Raw genomic sequence first — 25,153 nt, 5'->3', positions numbered from 1 at the left:
CATTTTCCAGTTCCCTTGCTCAACGATGGTAACCTACACTTCACATTCTCCTTGTCTGTGTGCTCGCACAGCACGTACTGAGGTCTCACCCCCCTCTCTCCAGTAAAGGCATCTGTGTGTATGACATCTTCACCTCAGGCAATCTTCTGGTCGCTCTTTTCTGTTGAGACCCCCTTTCACTCTCAATGTCTGCACCTACATCTACTGGATCCAATATGGCCACTCTCCTCTCTCCTTCATCCTGGGAGATCCCTTAGTCTGTTAATATAAGTGCTGTGTGAGGTGCAATAGTCGTCCGCCTTTTGTCTCTGCTCATCTGAGCCACCTCTCCCTTCTCCATGTGCATGTGTCCTAAGTTCCCATGACCCCCTTTTGTCTGTCCCCATTCCTGTGCACTGTATTTGTCCTTGTTTTCAGACCATGTGTCCATGTTGCTACAGAAATCATCTGCGAAACTCAGTCTCCTCGATGTCAAGTCTGCGTTCAGTCTCATACCGAAATCGACATCTCTAAAGTCACCACTGCTTCCTCCTGTCCAGGCCCCCAGACCTGCTCCACCTCCCTCATTTGCGCTCCCGCTCCGAGAGTATGTACTGTCTAGTTCTGTCCTCCTCAAAACTAATCCTTTCCCCATCCAGTGCTACCTGTGTCGTCACCGCACATATTGCTCGCTCGTCCTCCTCTCTGCGTGCTTGTTCCCTTGCCAGTCTGTCTAACTACAACTTCTGCTGTTCCCTCTCAGCTAACTTGCGCTTTTCTTACTCCACTATCGCTCTCTGTCCCTCTGCCTTTTCTAGCTCTCTTTCCCTTTTCTCCCTCTTCTCCCTTTTCGCTCTCTTCCTTTCCTTGATATCTCCCACGATTCTTTCTTCCCGTTCCCTTCCCAAGTGTTCCTTCTCTTCCTCCCTTCTTCGTTCCCTGTCTTCCTGCTCCAGTTTCTCTTCCCTCCTTCGTTCTCTGTCCTTGCGCTCTACCTCCCTGTCCTTCTCCATCCTATCCTCCTCGTCCATTAGTTCTGCCCAATCTGTTGTGTTGTTGTTCCTCTTCAGGGCTTTCTATCGCTTTGGTTGCCCCTTCTGTCTCTCCATTTGTTTTCCCTTGAAGCTTCAAAAGTACCTGTGCTGCTATACATTTGTTTGCGCTTACGCCCATGAGCCCCTCCTTTGCATACTGCTGCACCTCACTGCTCACCCCTGGATCAATAACTGGCTGCTCTGTGCTTTTCAGCTTCTCCTCTGTTCTATGTCGGATTTGAATACCTCTCTGCTGCCCTTAGTTCCCTCATTGGATACATTCCCTGTTCATCATCTGTATCATTGGATACTTCACTTGGAGGGGCTGGGGAGGTACTGAGGGATGGGTCCCTTGGTCCTTCACCTCCTGCTGGCTTAGCATCCCCTGACGGCTCACGGAAAACCCCCTTGCCCTCCTGGAACATGCGCCACATTTCAAATATGGCTGTGCGTTTCATCAATGTCTTCCCCTTGTAGTTACCCTGTATGTGTGTCAATAGTCATTGCTGCACATCTTTGGAGAAACTTCCACAAGGTGGCCATGGTCTGGTTAATTTACCCTCACTACTTTTGGACCATTTTATGCTATATTTACAGTCATTTCCTTATAAAGTGGAAGTGTTTTACACAGGTGCTGAGGGGGTGTATCCCCCCACCTTTACCTTGATACATCTCAATACCTTTAACCTGACCTCATGTTGAAGGTTTCGATAGTCCGCTGATTAGGGAGAAAAGCACAATGCAGTGATAATACTTTCCAGTATCTACGAGCCTCTCTGGCTCTACAACTTATCAGGCGTGCTCTGCGCACTGCTGCTCATTTACAACTTCTGCCTCCTCAGGCACACCCACAATATTGTGCATGCGGCTTCCGCGCACCGCAGCTGGTTCACCTCATCTGCCAATCCCAAGTTTCCAATACTATCTCCTCACCATCTTAAGCTCTCCATTTCCCATGTGCAAACCTAAGGGTGACGTCACCAAGCTACCAGAACAGCATAGGTAAATCAAATATTGCACGCACAATGTAATAGCCCGTGACTCCCAAATGACACAAAAACCCCACAGCTGTCTTCCTGCACTCCAGGCAGAGTAGACCAATATTCTCTTGTGATCGAACTGTGCCCACTGCATCGCCTAGCGTGCAAAGCATCTCACCTTCTGCAATCTAAGCCAGCTCCCTTGCTAGCATTCACAGTGATACCGTCATCTTTGACCCCAGCTAAAACACTCAACCCACAGGAATACCGCTATTTACATAACTTTTGCGATCCAAGCCCTCGAGTCAATAGTCTAGGTTGTTCACCCGAACCTTTTACCTCTTAGACCGAATGTGCCCTAAATATAGAAGAGGGACTTCTACCTAGGCTCCTGTCCTTACTCACTTTTGACAATACTAGAGAATACTTCAACAATACTCGGCAATACTAATCAATTCTCCACAATATCAAATACCCTCCCTCACACGCACAATTGCCGTTAGCCTGGGTGAATACTTACACTCTGTGGTGTGCTAGCATTGCTCAGCTGCCGGCTCGCCGTCAAAGCGCTCGCCTCCCCATCTTGGTCTACCTGGACAACTCGCTGACTTTGGGCTGGATAATTCAGAAGGGGCTCCTGACAACCTGTAAACGGGTATGCATTTTCCCGTCTTTTCAAAATATGCGAGGATCGTGCAGTCTCTCAGGTTTGGCGGTGAATTTGACGACCAGGCTGGCACAGCCAACCATACCTCTGTTACCAACTTGTTGGGAAAAACTCCCAGGTATGCCAGAGGGCCAGTAGGAGTTTGCTGACTCTCGGAAGGCCCAACACCTTCCACAGGATGAACGGAGGACTCAGTCAACGGCAACTTCAAACTGCCATTTATTAAAGACAAAACCAAGAGGGATCCGCACAGCGACAGAAGAAATCCATGGGCATCTCAACTTCACCTGGCTTGTAGGCCAGTTTTATACCCTCATGAGGTCAGAGTGACGTTACAACCTGGGCCCTTTGCAGAAAACCTATCGGACCACTGAATTGGCCGTCAGGAGCCTAATAACCTATATAGTTGCCTATATGTGTTATTCTACTGGCTCACACATGTCAGGTGACTGGCCTGGTCCATCCCCAAGTCACTATCTATAACAATGTTGCAGTGTGAGGGTCTTGCCATTGGTTCTTGCCTGTTTCTACCCACCCCTAGGATACTGTGATTGGCTAGAGCTGACGTCCCCAGGCCTGGGATCTGCAAAGGTTCTCAGCTCTTGGTGTCCCTTTTCAAGGTAATAAGAACGACTATGGGCATCATTATGAGTGTGACCGTCAGGAAACAAAGGTGCGGTAAACCTACCGGCACCGTTGTTTCTGAACCTGCACTGAACCTGCACACACTGACTCTGCGGTGGATGACCTGGTGGGTGGGTCAGCATCTGCCCGCAGAGTTTCACAGAAGCACCCGCACCGTTGTTAACGGTGTCAGTGCTTCCATGGTCCCCATTCCCATGGAGTCCTCTGTGTCTCCATGGGAATAGGGACTTACAAAATTACCAGCCCCTGACTTCCTGGGAAGTCAGGCTCTGGTAATTCAGTACGGGTCCGGCAGCAACCTGGTGGTTACTGGAAGACACGTAATGAGGCCCTATGTGTCTGCATTATAAATGTTGGCACCACCTTAGGCTATGGGAGTGCTCGTTCGCTCCCTGCAACACTTGTCTCACATTGTACCATCTTTGTTGCAGTCCTCTGTCTGGTAGCGTGAGATCGGCTCTCTTTCCCAGCACCAGTCGTTGTTCATTGTCTGCGTCGGCCGGGTCACGTGTTCGGAGACCATGATTTGGAGCTGTGCAGCTCTGAATGATGAGGATTTATTTGTATTTATTGCAGCTGGTGTTACTGTCATTCAGGGAATGGAATGTCATCTGTATCTTGTGGCCTTGGCAGTGGGCCCTGTCTCATATGTTTTGCTCTCTGTTCAGCCTGAATTCAGCTCAGCTCCACTCTTGTTGAGAGGCATGTGGCCTGCTGTAATTTTCCTAAACCATAATGCGGTTTCTACAGTGTTTGTGCTATACTACATTCTCCATAGGTTAGTGAACCTTTGTTCTGTCAGGTCCCATAGGTGCTCCTGCAGATCCACAAGGTTATTTGCATGTAAGAATCTGCAAGAGTTGCTGCGGTTAGCTAATGGCAAAATAATAAAAGCAATGACAGAATGTATGTATCTGTCCTCTATCTATAGAAGTGTATGTGCGTGTTCTTCATGTATTTGAGTGCATGTTTGTGTACTGAAGTGCAGGCGGTGCGTGTGCTTCATGTCTACTGCTGCTAAGTCGTGGTTCTCTAACAATGTCAGCAACATGGCTTCTTGGCGCTTTAATCAATACTGCTGAGTGAGGTGTCTTTGGTTGCAGCCTGGGGCTCCCCGCCCACTCTGGGGTAGATTTGTACCACACCTGGTCTGTAGGGCTGGCTGAGGGGTTCCTCTCAACATATTTGTCAACCATAGGTCCGTTGGGAATTCATCCGAAATAGAATGGGTGGTTGCAAAGTTTCCTGGTCTTCTTCCCTGTCATGTATTTCATAGGAGGGGGAGGAGAGGATTGGCTTCAAATTAGCATTTCTGTCATCTCCAATGGAGTTATAAATAAATAGACCATCATTGATGTCTGCTTCACTTACATGATGGACTAGAGACAAACACCACAAGAACCAAGGCAGAAAAACCTGAATCATTAAGTTAATCACACCCACCACCCCTTGTAAATTTGAGCTTCTCTGCTCCCTTCACCTGTCATGGCCACTGGTCATAGGCCAGTTACTTCACATCCTGCAGGGCCCCAATGGACCCAGTCTTGGCGCCTTTGGCACCAAGCTCATGATAAAGTGTGCTTTGCACACAGACTGTTGAAGGCAACGCACGTGCATTTGGACAGGGTGGGGCCTTAGCAATGCATGAAAGGCACGTGCAGAAGTAAGGAGGAGTGGCAAGGTGGGGCATCAAGGTGGGGCCTAAAGGGAGTGGCTGGGGCCAGGCTATATAAGCCGGCCCCATCCGCATGCTGGCACTTCGCTTTTATTGTGAGCTAAGAGAGGTTAGAGGAGCAGTTTAGTGTTATTAGGCTAGACAAGACAGGAACAGCATACAGCAATGGCTGAAGGTGCCAGAATTCAGTCATACTCTTGTTCCTGGGAAACATTAGGATTTCAAGTCCAGCTGATGCATGCCTGGAAAGGGTTGCACCCACCATATAATTGTTGGATGAAGCACAATTGGTTCAAAATAACTTCACCTCCACTGTCTGCCATGTAATGTGTTTTTTTGAGGCTGAGATCCTCACGTGCATAGCACATTGCCTTTTTAAGTGTTAAAATGGTATTTGCAAAAACAATAAAAATATATTATACAGTAAAAAAAAGAAGCATACAAATTGGAGCACTTAAATACATGATTGACGTGTACCCTTAGAATGTGGGCCCCCGATTGACATGCTATTACAGAATCCAAATGTGAAGACAGTTTAAGACTCCCACAGAAATTGTGCATCAGTTGTTAACCTCATCCCACATTGTAGCAATTTGTTACTTTGCGTGTAAACCCGATACTGCTGGCTTGCACACAAAGCGCCAGACACTCAGAACCGATGAGCTCATCGGTCTGGTGTAAGGTAGAGAGCCCAAGGGTTGACTGACTGTGCGAGATATGAGTCAAGATTTAATAGGCTTGCTGCAGGAGTCTTTCCCACTGTCTCTTGAGTTTGCTGGCATCTCCTCACTGTCATGTGCTGTTCACTTCTTACATGATTCAGTCCTCCTTTGAAGCGCTGACTGCCGCACCAAGGAGATGTTTCTCACAAAGACGCCATTTCCATGGTGGCTTTGGGCGAGACTAGTCACACCCTCATTTCATTTTCCACTCCCCTCCTCGCTAGGAAATGGCGTAACATTTCAGCACTTGCAACAGGCTGCATGTAGCTTTATTTGCAAAATAATCTCTTTTTCTGTTCATAAACTTTTGGATGAGCACGTGGTAAGGAAGGATGGACACAAGTAGAATATGAAAAATAATAGAGGACAACAGCAAAGGAAGTACACAGTCTATCTATTTTAAAGGACAGGTCTCACAGTCAATTTGTCAATGTAAAGTTGACAACACAAACATGGGGCAGGAGTATGGGGCAATGTATTTGTGAGCAAAATAAACACGCATTGAAAAAGCCAATAGTGTTGTTTTTAACGGATGTAGGTGATTTGACCGAATCCGTATTTACGAAAGAGTGAAGCGATCAGATTTTTTTTTATTATGGGGGGAGTCCCTGCAGGCCCACTCCTGCCCCCTACCTTTATTAATATCCTTTACCCCACCCCACATATATTTTATTTAAACTTTTTTTTTAGGTACAAAAATAAAAAAAACTATTTGGTCACTTCTTCGAAAACATTGGATTCGGTCACTTCTACGGTATCGGTTTTTAACAGCCAACTCCATTAGCCACTTAGTTCACCTCTCAAACGTCCTGCAGAGAGGAGTCTTGCAAGGCTGATGGGCACCTGCCACTTTGATCGATGTTTGCCATCTCAGGAGGATAGCTCAGTGGCAACGCGTTCGGTCCGCGCTTAGAAACCTCTGGGTATTAAGCACGTTATAAATAACCTATCACATGGCATCACATCCCATGCACTTGCCCATAGGTAAGGGTTGCCATTGCATTCCTGTAATATTACCCCTGGCACTGTACTGTCAAGGATTGTCGTCAAATGCTCAGAGGAGCACCTGATTGCAAAGGATTTCTACCAACCAGCTATTTGCCCCTATGCCAGTGGGTCCAAGTAATTGCCCATTGCCAAGGATTGGCATCAAGTGTTGAGATACCTGCCTGCTTTCCATTGGTGTCTCCTTCTCCTCATACTCATCTGTTGCTCCATTATCAACCATTATTTAAAGCTGGTGCATGGGAGCAAATCAAAGCAATGCTGAACTGATCTCTTCACCCTGTGCCAGGAGGAGGAGGCAGCCATGCTATGGGCAGTGGACTGCAAACCTTGATCGGTGAGGCAGCAACTGGACAGTGGATAGCAATCCTGGGAAAAAGGGAATGAGTCAGCCTCGTTTGCCTCCCCATAATGGCTGCCAGTGCAAACAGATAGGTAGGCTGGCAGAGTTCAGCAATGCTGCAATTCACCTTTCTCTTGCAGCACCGCCTTATTGCTGACACTGCGCATGACATCGAGAGCCAGGAACGCTCTCATGAAGGATGTAGAGTGCCATACAAAGGAAGTGTGCAAAGCGTAAATGCTAATGGAAAATCACTACTTAAAGGCCATACAAAGATGAATAATTCCCCAACACAGAAATTACTTCCAATATTGAACTGCAAAATCAATTAACCTCCAATGTATAGAAAAGGGAATGTGTAAGGCATTGTCTAAAGTGCTGGAGTGAAACAAAAATTTGAACCACATGAGTTACTCAATTACAATATTTGAGAAGCACACCACATAATGAAATGTCTTTAGTCTGGGAACTGGGTGCAGAACTCCAGGGGCCAGATTACAGAAACGGTGCACTGGCGCAAGTGCAAAGTTTGCACGGTATTAGCACCAGGGCATAGTTTGCCCTAAAAAAACCATTGCACCTCAAAAAGTGCAGTTTGGCATATTACAAGCACCAGGGCTAAAATTGCCGTGGTGCTACAAAGATACATTTTTGATGCATGTTTGCATCAGGGCAAAGTTTGCCCTAGTGCTAATAACGTTCCGTATTAGAACTAGGGCAAAGTTTGCCCTGGTGCTAATGCAGTGCAAACTTTGCACTTGCACGGGTGCAAAGTTTCCGTAATCTGGCCCATGTTATGTCGACCAGCATCTCCCGGTGGTGGCTCCTTCCCTTGTCACTGCTCACTCAAGCGTGCACTCTCACGACACAGTGCAGCTACTCTGATACTCTTCCAGTGCAAATGCAATCACTGTCGCAGTGTGTGTGTTTCTCACAAAGTTCAACCACAGGCTGCATTCCCACATCCTGTCTCCCTGCATGTGTAATACTCTTGCTACCAGATATGCTTAGATTGCAACAAGTCCAGGGGTGGACTGTGAACTAAAAAAGGGCCCTGCAAATAATTACTGGGCACCAAAAGAGGCCCTGGAAATAAAGTTCAAAGTGGCCCCATATGACACATTTTCAGCAAGCCCAATGCTTTTCCTATGAGAAAATTTGGAAATACCACACAAAAGAGGCCCAGGGTGCAGAGGCCCACTGGGAAATCTCCAGAGTTCCCTATAGGCCAGTCCATCCCTGGACTGGCCTAAAGGGAACAAATTACTCATGTTCTTTTGGAAGAATTATTCTTTATTATTTATTTGTATTATTTGGTATTTGCGTGACTTGTTACAAGTCACGCAAATACCACTCACTTTGTTAAAGTACACTCACATTTTTGATGGCACTAACTCTGAACAACATAAAATCAACAGTCCCATGCACACATGTCTGTTACAACTGAATGTATGTCACCCCATCCCTCACAGCTGCACTCAGGCTAGACACACAAAGCGAAACACGAGGAACCCAATGTCAGTGACCCAATCGGTTGAACCTTCAAACACGGATGCGGTGCTGCAAAGTCATGTCAGTCGCCACTGAACACGTAAGTAGGTACTGGAGCCAAACAAAAGTTGAATTATTCTCATAAGTTTTATGATTCCTATGAAACCATAGGAAATATTGTTACCTTTAACTAGAATCTACAGACATTGTTGGGAATTCTACACACTGAAGAGAATAACTGCAAAGGTGAAACAAATCTGCATGCTGGTGCCAAGATATTAGCTCAAGGTACATAGGTACATTCACGCTGACTTCAATGGACATGCATAATGGATGTTAGGTTACTTTACCTGTAATTACAAGGTTCATTGGCAAGCATAATGTGTAATCTGGTCTTCCTTCTCTCTCTCTCTCTCTCTCTCTCTTGAGTTTTACTGTCCTTGTCCAATCCCCTTCACCCATTTCACAATCAGCTTTGGTTGTTCAAATGCTCTTTCTTAGGGATTTCATGATTTGTGAGTGCAAGCTGCAGCCCCCTCCCCCAGCTCCACCCCATGCCTTCCTGCCATTGACTCTACTGGTTAGGTCTGATGGAAGCTGCAGGCCAACACATCTGCAGGGATGTAGGTCTCCCTGCACTGGCATAGCTCCATGTCTATCTACATGCAAGCCCTGTGTGCTCATGGTGCTAGGGTTGACTGGCTGGGGCAGTGGTGTGCACGCTGGATGTAGAGGTGAGGAGTTCTCTCGATTGATGTCTGTAGGGAGGGATTTTATGTTGCTGCGTCCAGTAGCGCAGTTGGTCTGACCTAGTCCCTGATACACGAGAGCATGACAGCCATTAGCATACACGCATGAACCACAAAGATCTGTGTGGTGCATGTTAATAATGTACGGCATTAACTGCTTTCTTATGTTTTCCCAAATTCGCAAACGTATACACCGTGAAGTTAGAGAACACACCGTCAGCCCTATGCCCTCAATGAAACAATTCACAGAAGTAACCAAGTATAACGTTCAAGCATCCTTAGCAGAGTCTCGGCCGTATAACAACACCCACATATTCAACATGATTGGTTTTGACTTTAATCAGTCTACTCGTGTTAAGCTTTTATTCAGCGGTGCTCGATGCAAGTCTCGTGAGCCTCCACCTTGTCAAATACACAGAGTTCTTTGTTGTTTTCATGATAGAAGATGGCAAAACACATGCGGCCTCTTCCCAACTGGTCTCATCTTTCTTGTTGCGGATGTATACTGCAAATATGGAACATTTGTGGACTATAAGTCATTGGATTTCTGTGTCATGGTTTTTTACAGTATTTCAAGTCACAAGATCTATGTGCTATAATGGGCCAGCATTCAGTCATTTTGCATTATTCAAGCTTAGCTCCATCAATTCCCTTGTCAATTGTTTCCCCTTGTTCAATTTTACAGACTGTGGTGCAACTTTCAGTGTTGAGTATAGTTGCATTTTCTCCCACCTGAAAACAGATTATGGGCCTCATCACGACTTGGGCGGTAACGGTAACGCTATTAGCGCGGGCGGTATTAGCCCTACCGCCGAACCCCCCGGCGCTAATAGCGCCGGATCACGAGTTCGGCGGTAATGTCAATCCCCATTCCCCATTGAGCCCATTCGGAAATGCCCCATTCCCCATTGGGCTCAATGGGGAAATTTCGCGCTAATACCTCCGGCGGATTTCCCGCCGGCGGTAATAGCGCGAATTGTCGGCGGATTTCCCCCCAGCTCAGAGCTGGGGAGAAATCCGCCAAAGTCCTGCTTTGGCGGACCCTTAAATCCGGCGGTAATAGCGCTACCGCCGGATTTAAGGGTTACCGCCGAAGTCGTGATGAGGCCCTATGAAAGAGGCTTCTGCAACTCATTGTGACCCTCTCGTAAAATTAGAGAGCCACTGCCACAACATTAAGGGACTATTCCTCCAGCTCCGTGGGGCATCACTTCACCTGCCTTTTTTCCTGCACTATTGCCAAGTTCCCAGTTTGTCACTTAAGAGAAGACATGGGGGTACGGAAATATATGCCAGTGTGTGAAGTTCATCTCCCTTGCTGAGAATATAAATATTATTGGGCGGCAGTCACAGCCCTATAGTTAAGGTGAGTCGGAGACACATAACAACCCCGCAAAATTCTATTGTTAATAACTTTTGATAGAAGTAACGAATTTGGCCAAAATTCTGGAAGTGATTAAAAGTCTGCAGACACCTCCAAACTGCAAAGTTCTGTAATGATTCATTAAACAAATGAAAAGGTTATTAAGCGTCCCAAAAAATGTTTTCCCAAAATTGTACCCTACTTCCCATTCATTTTCAGGTCAATTCTTGCCAAAGCACACAGCCTAAACGCTGAACGGATTTGGACCAGATCAGAAACAAATTGGGCACGAAGCATTGACTTGCAATCCATGCATGGTTTGGGAATATTCCGTGGCAAAGTTATTTTAAAGATTGACAGAGAAGGGGGTTCCCCCTTTGCCCCAGATTATAGTTATATCTCCCATGGTGCATTGCAGGATCATGGTTTTCAGAAATTAAACGACTGCCATCTTGTTTTTCTCTCGATGCTATAGATATTCGTGGCTATAGCCAAGGTTATGGGAAAATGAAACACAGTACAAAGCTATTTCCAGGTAAAAAAACATGCAAATTCCATCATGGTAGTGGTGGGGGGATGGCTAGGGAGGGGGTCCACGGACCGAGTTTGCAAAACAAACCTTTCTGTAGCCTCAGCTATAGCTGCAAATAGCCGACTTCTGAAAGCAAACTGCGCCACAGAAGCAGTGTGTGCTCTGGGGTGAAAGGGAGAGGGCAGGGGAGGTGAGAAGGCTGTCTGGGGAGTGGGGGGAGCTGGCACAGATGAGAGGGGCACTGGCTGAAAGGCAGGGAAGCATTTTTTTCCCAGCAAGTTTTGCCGATATTAGCCGCTATATACGAGGTTATGAAGTACTACACCATAACCGCGATTATATGTAGTTTGGTTCCTGCGGTTACATTTTTTTAATTAACGATGTTTTTATAACTAAAGTGACGTCTGGGTGAAAAATATCACTGGCTATGGCCATCAATGTCCCCCATTCATGCAGGTGCTCATCCCTCTCACCCGCGACTATGATACTGACAGGGATCAACTAAACTCTATCTACTCCAAAATTCAAACCTGGATGGCAGAAAACTGGCTATGCCTCCATGGGGAAAAAACTGAACTGCTTCTCATTGGAGCCCCGGCAAACTTAAAGAAACTGGACGAAAGATACCACTCCTTCACCATTGACAGTACCCCTATCCCTGTGCTGCAAGCGGTCAAAACCCTGGGGGTCTTCTTAGACTCGAATCTCACCATGAACAGACAAGTCAATGCAATTGCATCCGCAGCCTCTTACCATGCCAAATTGATCCAATGCAGCCTGACCGTTCTTGTCCAAAGAGAACTGCCTCTCTATAGCAAGGGCTATAATTGGGTCAAGGCTAGACTATTGCAATGCCCTCCTTGTCGCCACCTCCTAAAAAAACATCAGAAAACCTCAGACCATACAGAACAATGCCCTCCATGCGGCCACGGGCATCTCAAAAGGGGAACATATCTCTGCCACCAGGAGAGAAGCCCATTGGCTTCCCATCAAGGAACGCATCACCTTTAAACTCCTCGCCATCTGACACAAATGCCTCAACAGCAATGCACCCCTCTATCTTTCTCAGAGGCTTGTCAAAACCAGCTCTGAAAGGCCTACTAGAACATCCTTTTCCAACAAGGTCACTGTTCCCAAAACCTCCAGGTCCCGCACTGGAGGCTCAAGCTTCCCCTTCATCACTGCGTCTCAATGGAACTCCCTACCTACACACATAAGGAGCATTGAGTCGCAGACAGCCTTCAGTAAGGCCACCAAAACGTGGCTTTTTGTATAATAGGCTGCATGGTTTTTATTGGCCACACACACGTGTACCATCTCAGTGTGTTATCTTGTATATAAAATCTGTCTGGGCTTACTTTCATTTCATTCAGTTCAGCAGCATTGCACAGAGTTCCGCAATTGCGAAGCAGTGAGAGAGTGCATCTGGCACTGGCCACGATATACTTAATTGGTTAGGCTAGCTCTTGAAACTTTCAGCCTCAGATGAAGAGTCGGTGATGACTCGAAACACGTATCAGGCTACTTCGTTATTAAACTCATTCCCTCCTTCTTTGAATCACTTGGAACACCTGTCACTATTGCATTGTTCAGCGCAGTGAGACTGAGAACTGTCTGTGTTCATTCTTGTATAAATTGTACCTATCTCATGCCTAATTTGCACAGGTTCTACTCTCTGTAACCTATGAGCGAACCTCCATGAAGCTGTAACTAGGGCTCTAGTGCGCTGTACAAATTAAAAAAATAAATAAATAAAGGCAGTAACCAGGACAGACTCTGCTTAGCTTCAAAGTGAGAAGGGGCCAGCGTCCTCAGGCCATGTTGCCTGATAAATGAGCTAAATTTACAAGACCACTTACAGGAACGGGCTGATCCTTTTCTTGCTTTGAAGCTAAGCAGGGTCATCCCCGCTTTGAAGCTAAGCAATGTCAGTCCTGGTTACGGCATGGATGGGCGACCAAATGGGCATGTGAATTATTTACTTTTTTTAAACCATGCTAATGTATGTCCTTGAAGGTTTTGCATACAGAGACAATTTTTTGCCTTTTGCTGAATTGCATTCTAGTATTTGTAGTCTCCCAGTCAATAATACAAAATTAAAAAAAAAATAGGTATTTTTACAGCAACAATGGTTTTCCTATTCCTGCAGTAACTGGGACAAACCCTGCTTAGCTTCAAAGCAAGGAAGGGGTAAGCCCACTAAGGCCATGTTGCCTAACATATGCGACCACCACCCCTTAAAAGAACTAAGATGGGTCGGTCTTGGTTACAGCATGAATGGCACACAGTCCACCGTCCTGAATGCCCTGTATTTTCTTAGTTTTAAGTATCTCATAACACACGGCATCTGCAATTTTATAAAACAGAAAAAATGAAATAAAGAGAAATCACATTTATGTTGAACACTGCCATCAGAGAACCCTAGCCTTAAGAAGTTTGAGATGCAGCACTTAACCGTTATGCTACAATTATGTTATTGTTTGGATTGTCACAAGTTTCATACCTAGCCTTTTATCATTGAACTTATTAAATTATAGGGTAAGTATGAAATGTATGTCCATTGCATGTCAAGCCATTGTGGCCTAGTGGTAAAATTCTGGGCCTCAAACTCTGGCAGACCAGGGTTCAAGGCTATGTGTTTTTTTAAATTTAACTAATTTAATTTAATTTAAAATAAAACAGCGCAAGTGGGAGGTGGCGCGGTTTGTTGCAGTACAGTCCTGTGATCTTATTTAGCATGAAGGCATTTAGACGTGGCTGCAATGTCAGCCACATCCAAACATCCCTTGCGCCAAAATGGCTTTTGCACCAAAATGGCTTTTGTGCCAAAAAGGGCGTGCTGAAATGGGCGCTGCAACAGAATGGGCGAGCCAAATCGGCCTAAGCCAAAATGATGGCCCCGAAAAGGGGTTTACTGAAGGAGAACGCTGTTTAACCAAAGTGTGTGCTCCATGGCAACTAATTTCATCTCACTGCGCAATGCCTAACAAACATTATGAGTTCTCAAAGCCTGCAATACGAAGGCCATGGCTATGGGCCTGGTAGTGTTTTAAAATGAACAATGGGCACGGCCAAAGGCCATGCCCCCTGGCCATGACCAAAGACAGGGCTAGTGGTCTGGAAGCATTCTAAAAATCTATGCACTAACAAGACCCTTAAAATTCAAGGAAAAATCTTTAGTTGCAGGGACATTAAGGTGAGAAACCTAATGAAACAAAACCCTGTGCTAAAGTCCATGGCTAGCGCTTGTTCACTGTATATAATATACAGTGGATACTGTTGAAAGCTGCATCCACTGGTAAAGGCCAAAATCTATGGTTGGTAGCTTGTTAGTGTTTTAAAATATTTAGTGCACATGGGTGAAGGTTGTGACTAGTACCCATTCATGTGTTAAAATATATTTGGCCATGCACAACCATGTGACCATGGCTGACCATGGCTGAAGGTCATGCTTAATGCCAGTTTCTGTTGTAATGTAATTAGTGATGTCATCAGTGATGTCATCTGTGATGTCATCATTGTGGTCATAGTCTGCACAGCAGGGAGCGCAAAGTTAAGGTGGCTAGAGCTGAATTTCCAGGGTTTTGTTGCCTTAAGTTTGCACCTTAACATCCCTAAAACTAAAGTTTTGTCATTGTATATATATATATATATATTCAAAGAAAAAAACTTTGTTAAACGGACGTTATGGTTCCAAGTAAAACCGAAAAACCCCTGAAATTCGCCAGTTATGGTAAGCTAAGCAACCCTAACTCACGCCACCACAGTGCACTGCTAAGACTAACACCCAGGACATCAAAGATGACATCACAAATGTCATTGATGACATCACACGTGAAATACATTTTGATTAAAAGTCTCCACAAGGAGTTGTATTTATATTGTTGATAACAAGATGTCAGAGGTGATCGGGAGACCCATCATGAACTACTTAATCTATTAAAGAATGTACTCATCTAATATCATTGTATTGGAGTGTTGTTGTTAATACAGAAACCTAATCATATATAAAAATAGGCAATGACTGCAGCATGCACCATAGAAGTACACTATTTATAATATTGTAATTTTGGATAGTACAATAATGAATGCTACCTTATCAGAGTTTTGAGTAATGTTAAACATGTAATAACTAGCTAACAATTCAAGACTTACAGCACTTGTGCTGGTACAAACAATACATATGAAGAACCACAATGCACACAAATCAGAAGCACATACAGGGAATCTAAAGTAAGGAAGAAAGAAACTGCATCATCAGAAAATGTTAATGACATTAAAGTTTATCTTCATGTATACAAATGAATTGTGTGTTTGAGACCTGCTCATTTCCCCATGTACATGCACCATGAAAGTACTTCAAGAACATATGACAAGGTTAACGTCTAGATATATATCACTTTTTTAATTTTATTATTCTGACTACCAGTGAACAAAACCACCTGGCCTATATATGTCAATGAACAAAAACAAGTAGCCCAGATATGTGATGTCATCATGTCTAAATTACATTTGTGATTGTGATTAAACATCCCTTTAACAAAGTTTTTCAGTGAATTTGAAAGGTTTTTATTAGTGCAACTTAACCAAAACGTCCCTTTAACAAAGTTTTTTCATTGAATTTCATAGGTTTTTACCAGTTCATGCTATTTTCCTACAACTTACTAATATCATACTTACCCAAAAGAGCAATATTTGTTTCCAATTTCCAAAGTTTCATCTTAAAACTCTGCCATTTCCCACCATCTTGAATAATTTTTAACACTTCTATACACATCTTGCAACTATTTCAAATAGTTTTGCATTAGACGTCTACGAACATCTGACTTCATAGCGGACCTTCCGGACAGTGCCACATGACCATACGCTGGCGCGCGGAATGATGAAATGTCTGAGAACCCGTCTGCACTTCACGATAAGATCTCTGCTTGGCGGACAGTTCGGAACTGCATTTTCTACTGATCTAGGAACTTCCAACTTCAAAATTTCCCTTGCACAGCTCTGCACACCTAATCCTAATCATTATCCATTAACAATCTAGTACACAGTACATACATTTAGCAAAACTGCTATTTATCTTAAAATGGCAGCAGCTAATGCCATCCCTCCTCCCCAAGAGCCACCACCACTGCTGTAATCAAGGAGCATGAGAAACAGTGCCCCCTAACTTAGAAATAACACACGCGCAACATTTTCCCTTGTCCACCTACCCCTCCATATTACTGTTTGGTTGCTCTTCCCTCATTTCCCTCCCCACCTTTCGTTCTCAGCTCTCCGGCCAAAAGAAAAATCCAAAAACAACAAACGACATATTCCTTTAGGAACCACCTTTCACAGTTGAACAATAGAACTAAAAATATATATATATATAGAATCCATCTACTTTATTTTTCACAGTAAAGTATATAGACTAAATAAGATTTTCCAACATTTCCATTTGCATTTTGTGTTATACTAATGGAAATATTGGGGCGTTCATCCTCCCTTCCAGGGACTGGAACATTGGATACCGGCCCAGCAGCCCAAGTTATCAGCCCAAGCGAAGCAAGGGTGGATAATGAGGTCTCTGGACCATTATCCCCCCATTCCAGCCCCTGAAATGGGGGATGAAAGCCATTAGCAATCTAGCTTCCCAATGCGGGAACCCGGGGTACTAAAAAAGAGGATTTTTCGTCCTACACAGGCACGCCTGTGGCGTCCCGCTTTAGGAAGAAAAATCCTTTTCCAAGACGGCCACCATGGAAAGGGAAGGCGGGGGTTGCATACAGGGCCCCTCTTCGCTTTCCATGGCAGCCTGCAGATGGCAAAAAGAGAACCCTATGAACATATTACTACGAGCACATTTTTCTTCACTTTCAAATCTATCCTAATTTCGAATAACTTTACCACAAAGCCAGTCCCAGGTGGACATGGCACCTTTCATCCTATGTTTTGTCCCTTCTGGTTATGCCCATACCCAGATTGTCCAGATCATGACCTTATTCCATGACCCGGACAATCTGGCCACTGCCCATGGCAACAGGCTACCCCTCAGTCACTAAAGCTATACAGCTATATTTTTAACTACATTATGACACTTGTCAAATACAAAAACACTGCCACATTTGCAAAACCATGATTTAAGATCCTTGCCAATGCGCCTTACGCAAGTTTGCTGGAAATCCACCCATGTTTTATTTTTTGAAAACTGTCAAATGAATGCACATACAAACGTCATATAAGCTCTGCACAAAATCCCACCAAATTGTGTAAACTCATTCGAAATCAGGTCAGAAATATCCCACCAATCATCATCACCCCTCACCTCCCCTGACATTATTTCATAAGTTTCACAAGTGCAATGCTCAGAAAATATTATTGTCACGAGGGTTCGGCTATGTATTTTTATAAATACGTTGGTCTATCGCAAACTTTTCCAATTCACCTTACCTCACTTTTCCTCTTTTAAAAACATATGAAATCTGGCAGCAAGGCGCGTCCATCTTGTGCTATTCTTATCCATTGCTGCATCTGCCCAAGGTAAACTGCCCTGATGTCACTAAATCATATGCCCCGCCCCAGACCCTCACATCACCAACCCTAGTGATATTCTACACCTTTCTCAGAGACGTTCCTCTTCAGCGTAGCCAAACGCACCCATAATCACCTACGTCACGTGACGCAGAACCCGAAAATGAACACACATCCACTAACAACACAGCACGTCACAATTCAGAATATTAAACCATACTTTAAAAGAAAAGAATAACACTGTACAATTTGTAAAGTACTTTTATTTCGCAATAAACGCTCCGAGAACATCCGACTATTGCCATATTCAATCAAATTGCAAATTTGTTTCTTTGCTCGTGATCCAAAATGTTTATCGTGAGGCACACGTTGTTCTTTTTGCGTACACAAAGTGTTTGTTTTTGGTAAAAGAACCGCTTGGGTCGCACAGTGCATTCCAGTGCTTCTGCATCAACTTAGGCCTAGACCACCATAAAGGATGTTATGTTGCTCCTAATCGCTAGTACAGAGTACAGGCACATGGGCCCTTAGCGATCGTCCCAAAAAACAGTCACTGTGATCCAGGCGTTGACAACTATGTGCTGCCGCCAATTGAAGAAGCCATCAGTTGGCATCTGGAATCTATGACAATCGCAGAAAGGCAGGATGTAGCTAGTTCAAAAACATCTGGAATCTATGACAATCGCAGAAAGGCAGGCTGTAGCTAGTTCGAAAACATAACAGAAAATGTGTCTCAATACCCAAACTTTATTACAATGTATCTATTGACTTTTTGATTCGGCATGGAGTTTAAACTAACGATTAGCACACACATCAAACAATCTCAACAAAGAGAAAACAACGTGGAAACTGATACACAATTCGATATGGTCATACATGACATTTTAATGAAATATTAGCGTTGAACCTGGGTCAACCTAGTGCCTTACATTGCAAAAAGCCACACAGAACAAATGAATAGAATATAACCCAAAATTAATCTTCAGATAATAATAAGTTAATGCTCGTTCCGGTATACAATCGTCAAAATCAAACTTACATTATATTCACCATTTCCGTTCTCTTGGAGTAAGTCAGACCGTAACGCTCACTGCGTTCGCACCAAAGATTCTTCGTGAACTGAATTTACATGTTCCTTACACACTTTTGGAATGCATAACCTTATCAAATGTTCATTATTACAAACCTCCTCTCATTGCATTCCTTATGGAATGGTCCCTTTCTCTCAAGGTCAAAAAACAATTGAACCTTATACTGTATGTTCCATGAATGGGCTTCCTTAGCTCACAACCAAAAATTTAAAGCTGGTGACCTTCACTCAGAATCTAAATACATTCTTACTTTGTAAAAACGTTCCTCACCGACGCCATGAGAACTGTTATTCTCATACACATACAGGGCCATCTTTGCATGAGACACTGCAGGTGGTTGCCTCAGATGCCAGACTCCAGGGGCCGCAGTCTGAATCCATTATTATTTTAAATACATTTTAACACAGACACATTAGTCCTTCGCCTGTACTTTACGCATATTATATTGTGGAACACCTCCAAATGTACCGTATGACTTTTGTGACAAACAAACACCTGTTTTTTGCTTCTGGCTGCCATATCCCATCCCATCCTCATCAACCCTCACCTCCCCAGACAGTATTTGATAAGTTTAACAAGTGCAATGTTGTGTTTTTTAATATGTTTTTGAGGCGATGTCCGCGGACACCAAAACACGGATCCAAGATGACAGGACCATCGGAACAATCGGACGCACTTCACGCTCCTCACCATCCAATCAGCGAATTTCGTCACATGTCTGCGGACATGACGCAAGCCGATTAGCCAATCAGTGTCCTGCCCGCGGCGCAAATAGGGAAGGGTCTCCGCGGAGCGGACATAGATATCACACATTTTTTTGACCTGCTTTTTGATCGTTTAAAAAAAAACTACTGGACAGATTTTCACCAAATTTATAAAAGCACGCTTTTGGGACCAAGCCGCTGCCCCTGCTGCAAATGTGGTGAACATCCGGCCAGCGGTTTGGGCTGTAGGCATGCGCAAAGTTTTCCCCCATTCAGTCTATGGGAAAAAAAGAAATTTTGGGACCCCCCCTATAACCTTTTCACCCCTGGACCAAACTTCACCAAACTTAGTAAAAAAAATTCAGAGTGGGCCATATACTTTTTTTGCAAAAGTTTGGTGTGGATTCGTCCAGGGGGAGCGAAGTTATAAGCCACCATAAAAGTGTTCTTCCTATGGGATTAGCAAATAACCATAACTACACGGCCACTAGCGTGGCCATGTAATATATATATATAAATATATATATAAAAAATCTTTGTTAACAATTAAACCACCAGAATAGTAAAACATGAAACAAGAGAAAAAAATACAGTACAAAATGGTAATACATAAAACCAAAAGAATTAATATGTAGGTTAAAAAGTTGTTATAGATTAAGATGCACACAAAAGAAAAGAAGACACTTTCATTAAAAAATGTATACAAATCTGGACAAGAAATTAGTTTCCAGATATCTTAAGTCATTCAATTTCCACCAAATTCAAACAATGAATCAAATTAACTGCAGCCAGTAAAATAGAAGAGGAGATAACAGCAATGCAGTTATACCAAAACACCTAACAATCTGCAGAGATGCTTCAGTGTACACATTTTTTAAAATAAGCAAGCAGCTTAGCAGAAAATGCAAGGCAGTGAAACAGTAGGTGTATTAAGGTCGCCATCTCTCCTGGGAAGCTACAAAATCTACAGTTAGTCATCTCCCTGGTTGACTTGCATTATCTCAGTAAAATTTGTTTTGTAAGGAACATGTTCCACCTGGACCTTAATAAAGACCCACATACAAATCATTTGGGATGAAGTGATAGACAGGAAGCCATCTCTCCTCATTTTGTATGCTCCAAACTCAGGTGTCTCATTGATGCATAACTGTGCAATCCCTCGATGGGGCTTCCAATCCCGCTCATATAACTGTTGATTGACTTTCTGAGGATTGGCCACAAGATGCCATTCATTTACATTAATCGTAATTAATAGACGATTACAAAAAACACAGAAAGAGTTCACAAACCAGTCACCGTTCTGTTTAAAAATAGTTTGTCTTGAAAAGAGCTCAGAATTTTATAGTAAAAATATCCAAGCTCACTCCAAAAAGAGCTCAGAATTTTATAGTCTCTATCCCTATCCCACCACACTCTCTATCTGTGGCATCCCCCACAGCTCCATTCTATTGCCATGGCTCTTCAATGTCTACCTGGCCCCTTAAGCCTACCTGATCTCCACTTTCACACAGCTCTCCTTCCAGCTGCCATCTTCTACCTCCTCCTCCTTCCTCATGCCCGACTGCAATTCAGACATGGTGCTCTGCTAATGATTTCTGCCTTAACGGCAGTAAGAATAAGATCCTACCCATTGGGACACCTGCTCCTTTTTCCCCCCTTCTCTCTGGTCAGACTCCTTGGGTCCCTTTCCCCTCACCCACCTGTGAGGCAAAAAACCTTGGGATCATGTTTGACTCCTCTATCCCTTTCTCTCCACACATCACGGACCTTGCCATGAAGTCCAAATTTCAGCTCCACCTTCTGAAGGGCATTTTACCTTTCCTCACCTTCCCCCAGAAGCTCAAGGTCTTCAGAGCCTGGGTTCTCTCTATGCTTGACTACTGCAACAGCCTCATCCTCAATCTGCCTCTTTTCTGCCTTCATCCCCTCTCCGCTTCTAACCTTACCTGTATTGTAATTACTCTGCAACCAGACAAGAATTATTTATGTAACGTACGCCGTGATACCTCCAGGTTTGGCTGTGTAACAAATGCAAAAATAAATAAACTAACCCAGAACAGGACAGCAAGACCTATCCGTGGCCTCAAGTGCAGGGACCCCACCTCTCCTGCCCTTAAATCTCTCCACTTGTTCCTGGGGACCGCAAGAACCAAATTTAAGACTCTCTGCATCATCAATACGGCTGTCTGGGGCCTGGGACCTCTTTACATCCCGCTTTCCCGCTTTCCCTCCATAAATACCTCCTGACCAGCGTCCTTTGGTCCTCTGGCTCCAACTCTCTGCAGGGTACATGTTTCTCCAAGCAGATAGCGGCAGGTAGATCCCTTTCTGGAGCCGGCTCTTCCCTCTGGAATTGCCTTGAACCGGATCTTCTAAAGTTCCAGAAAACTCCTCAAGACTTTCCTTTTCTCCTCTTTCTCCCTCTCCCCCTCCTGTGCTAACTCTCCCTCTGCTCCTACGACTGGGATCCAGTCACTTCAGCGTCATATAGGGGCCAGACCATCCCCCACCAGTCCACCCTGCATCATTTGCCAGCACTTGCCCTTGGGCTCCCTTTCCCAGACAAACCCAATTTGGTCCACCCTACCTACTCCACTCATTCTCCCTTTCCCTTTTCCCCTGGAACTTGCCTTCTTGGGCCCCATAGCACTTCCCTGCCCCCTTCCCTGGCACGCCTCTCCCCTGCATTTCTCCGATAACCCCTCCACTTACAACCTTCTGAAGCATTTTCAAAGTAAGATTGTCACAAGACCAATAAAACTGTATTTTGTTTTGTTGTTATTCCCTTGCTCCACCCCTCACCCCATCTTGTATTATGGCGCCAGGAAACACTTGTGTATAGGTGCCATACAAATGCCTTGCGCCAGATTAAACCTTACAACTTTGGCAAACAATCAGGGTTGAAGAACCTTGATTCCATATACTGTCTTGGTAACTACCATCGAATTTTAAGACGGGAATAAGGGAGAACTTCCAATATCTAGCATTAATTTTGCACATTTGATTTGTCAACACCACATGCCTGCACTTCAACCAATCCTTAAGCTATGACTTACGAGGTTTAGAAACAATTGGGAAACAATGATACACATAACTATCAACCCAGGTCAGAGGCAATACACCATTGAAAGACAGAGTTTTTCTGGTGGTGATATGGCATTTATAACGCGCCTATACACAAGTGTTTCAAGGTGCGACGCGGCAAGGTAGGGGGAACAGAGGGAAGACAGACACAGCAATCCTACTAGGCCAAGTGTCATTCAGATCGTGCAAGTGCAGAGGAAGGGGGAGGAGGAGAAATGAGGAGTGGGAGGGAGGTGGGGACAGTGCAGTACAAGGGGTAATAGAATAAATAAAACAATAAGAGAAGTAAGGCCAGTTTGTGGCAAGTGAAAGGATAAGTGCAGACATCAGGTGTCAAGTGCTGGTGGAGGACTGTATGGATACAGAAACAGTCGCCAAGCACAGGGGTTGCCAGGGAGGCAGTACAGGTCTGTAACTGGCAGGGGAGGGACCTGGGCCCGAGATCAGAGGGTGGCCAGGTTACCAGTACAGTTTCAGCCAGGAATTCAGCAGGGGAGAGCAGGAGAGAAAGCAGAAGCAAAGAGGGATGTTTTGAGGTGCTTCCAGAACCAGAGATGGTCCACCTCAAGTTTCAGGGAGGCAGGGAGGCAGGGAGGCAGTTCCAGAGTGAGGCCCCATCCGAAGAAAGAGATCTACCACCAACTTGTTGCTTGGAGAAGCGACTGACCGTGACGGAGTTGCAGGCAGATGAGCAAAGAGCATGAGAAGGAAGATATTTAGGAAGAGAGAGTTGAAGATATTGAGGCACCAACCCCAGAAGTCCTTGTGGACAATGCAGAGGGTTTTGAACGTAATCCTCGCAGCCTCTGGGAGCCAGTGCAGATATTTCAGTCCTGGAGAAATACAATCCCTGGGCTTGAGGCCAAGGACAAGTCTTGCAGTCCTGTTCTGGATGAGTTGCAGAGGGCAGAAAGTGGAAGCAGGCAGATTTAGAAAGAGGCTGTTGCAATTATCCAACCTAGAGAGCACCAGAGCTCAGGAGACAGTGAGCTTCTGCGGGAAGGAGAAGAAAAGAAAAATACCTCTGAGGAGGTGCAGCTGGTAGTGTGACTTCTCATAGACATCAGAGACGTGAGGAGAGAAGAAGCGTGTGGAGTCGAAGATGACCCCGAGGATTTTAGCCTCACAAGTGGGGACAGGAAGAGGTCCAAGAGAGTGACAGGAATGTAGGGAGTGGGCGAGCGGATGAGGAGAATCTCAGTCTTACTGGCATTAAGACAGAGATCATTGGTGGCACACCAGTCCTGGATAGCAGACAGACAGTCAGAGATGAGAGACGGAGAAGAGGTGGCCGAAGAAAGCCTGAAAATGAGCTGAGTGTCATCTGCATTGCACTGAAAGTTGGGGCAGGGAGCAGCAATTCAGTGGGCAAGAAGTGCCAGGTATTGGTTGAACAGCCAGGGAGAGAGGTGCACTGCATTGTCTTAGTCTTCCCCTAATTAATTTTAAGAGACGCAAAGTTAGCAAAAGTGTCCACCTGTTGAAGGCCCTTCCGGTTTCAGTCAAATAATGGGAAGTCATCGGCATAGGCCAACTAGACTATTTTCAGATTACCACGTTTCGGGGATGCAAAGGCTGCCACAACAAGATAGTTCCCAACATCTACAACATAAAGATTAAAAAGGCACAGAGCCAAAATGCATCCCTCTCTGACGACCTTAGGCATCAGAATCTTCAGAGACAGCGACCCAGTTGATCGAGTCTTACTTGGATGGTAGAGTGTGAATGTAAACCAATGATAAAGGGTAGAGGACCAGCTGGGATCCCCCAGTGCAACAGTTTGGACCATAGACGTCTGCTATCAACATCATCAAATGCTGCAGATAAGTCGATTGTAGCTATAAAAAGTGAGGAATATTTCTTGGACAAGGCCAAATTCTGAACACATTCCAGGAGGAAGCCATTCAAACTAGTTCCTAGTTCAGCGTAGGCTAATTCCCGGGTAACTCCGGATTCAGAAAAATCTATATTCCCAACTTCTTCAAAAGAGCTCATCACAGAATAAATTGCCTCAAAGCACTTAACCCAATTATTTTCAGAAAATGCATTTAGCCGTGTATCTGACTGGGATATACCCACTTCACTGACCATTTTCCAAAAGGTAAGGAGTTCTTATTCCTCAAATTCAGAAGCATCTGCTCAGCGTTTCATTGAAGTCTCTAAGCTCGAGGGAATCTCAGCCAGGTCTTGTAAGTTTGTTTGGTCTTCTTATTCAAATTTGCTACCCCTGTAGATTCGAGAGAATCAGAGCGCCTGGCTTTCCTAATCAGGACTTTCAGATCCCTTTTCTTCTCCACTAAGGATCGATCATAAACTTGCCGGTGGCTAAATGGCTGCAAGGAAGGATGAGGGCAAGACTTGCCCATAACAAATGTAGAAGTATCATCTATGAACATACCAAAGTTGTTAACACTAAATGTATCCTTTTTCCAGGATAAAGAGGAGTCAGAAATACACAAAGCAAGACTGTCATTTACCCTCAAAATAAGTTTGGGATTCCAAACTATCCTATTACCACCAGAAATAACTGTTAGGTCAGTGAGCCCACTAGTATGAGATCGTATAAGATTACATTTCAA

Source organism: Ambystoma mexicanum, chromosome 4q, assembly GCF_040938575.1.
Source record: "Ambystoma mexicanum isolate Mex_15411 chromosome 4q, UKY_AmexF1_1, whole genome shotgun sequence".
Taxonomy (NCBI): domain Eukaryota; kingdom Metazoa; phylum Chordata; class Amphibia; order Caudata; family Ambystomatidae; genus Ambystoma; species Ambystoma mexicanum.
Note: the sequence above shows the minus strand (reverse complement) of the source record.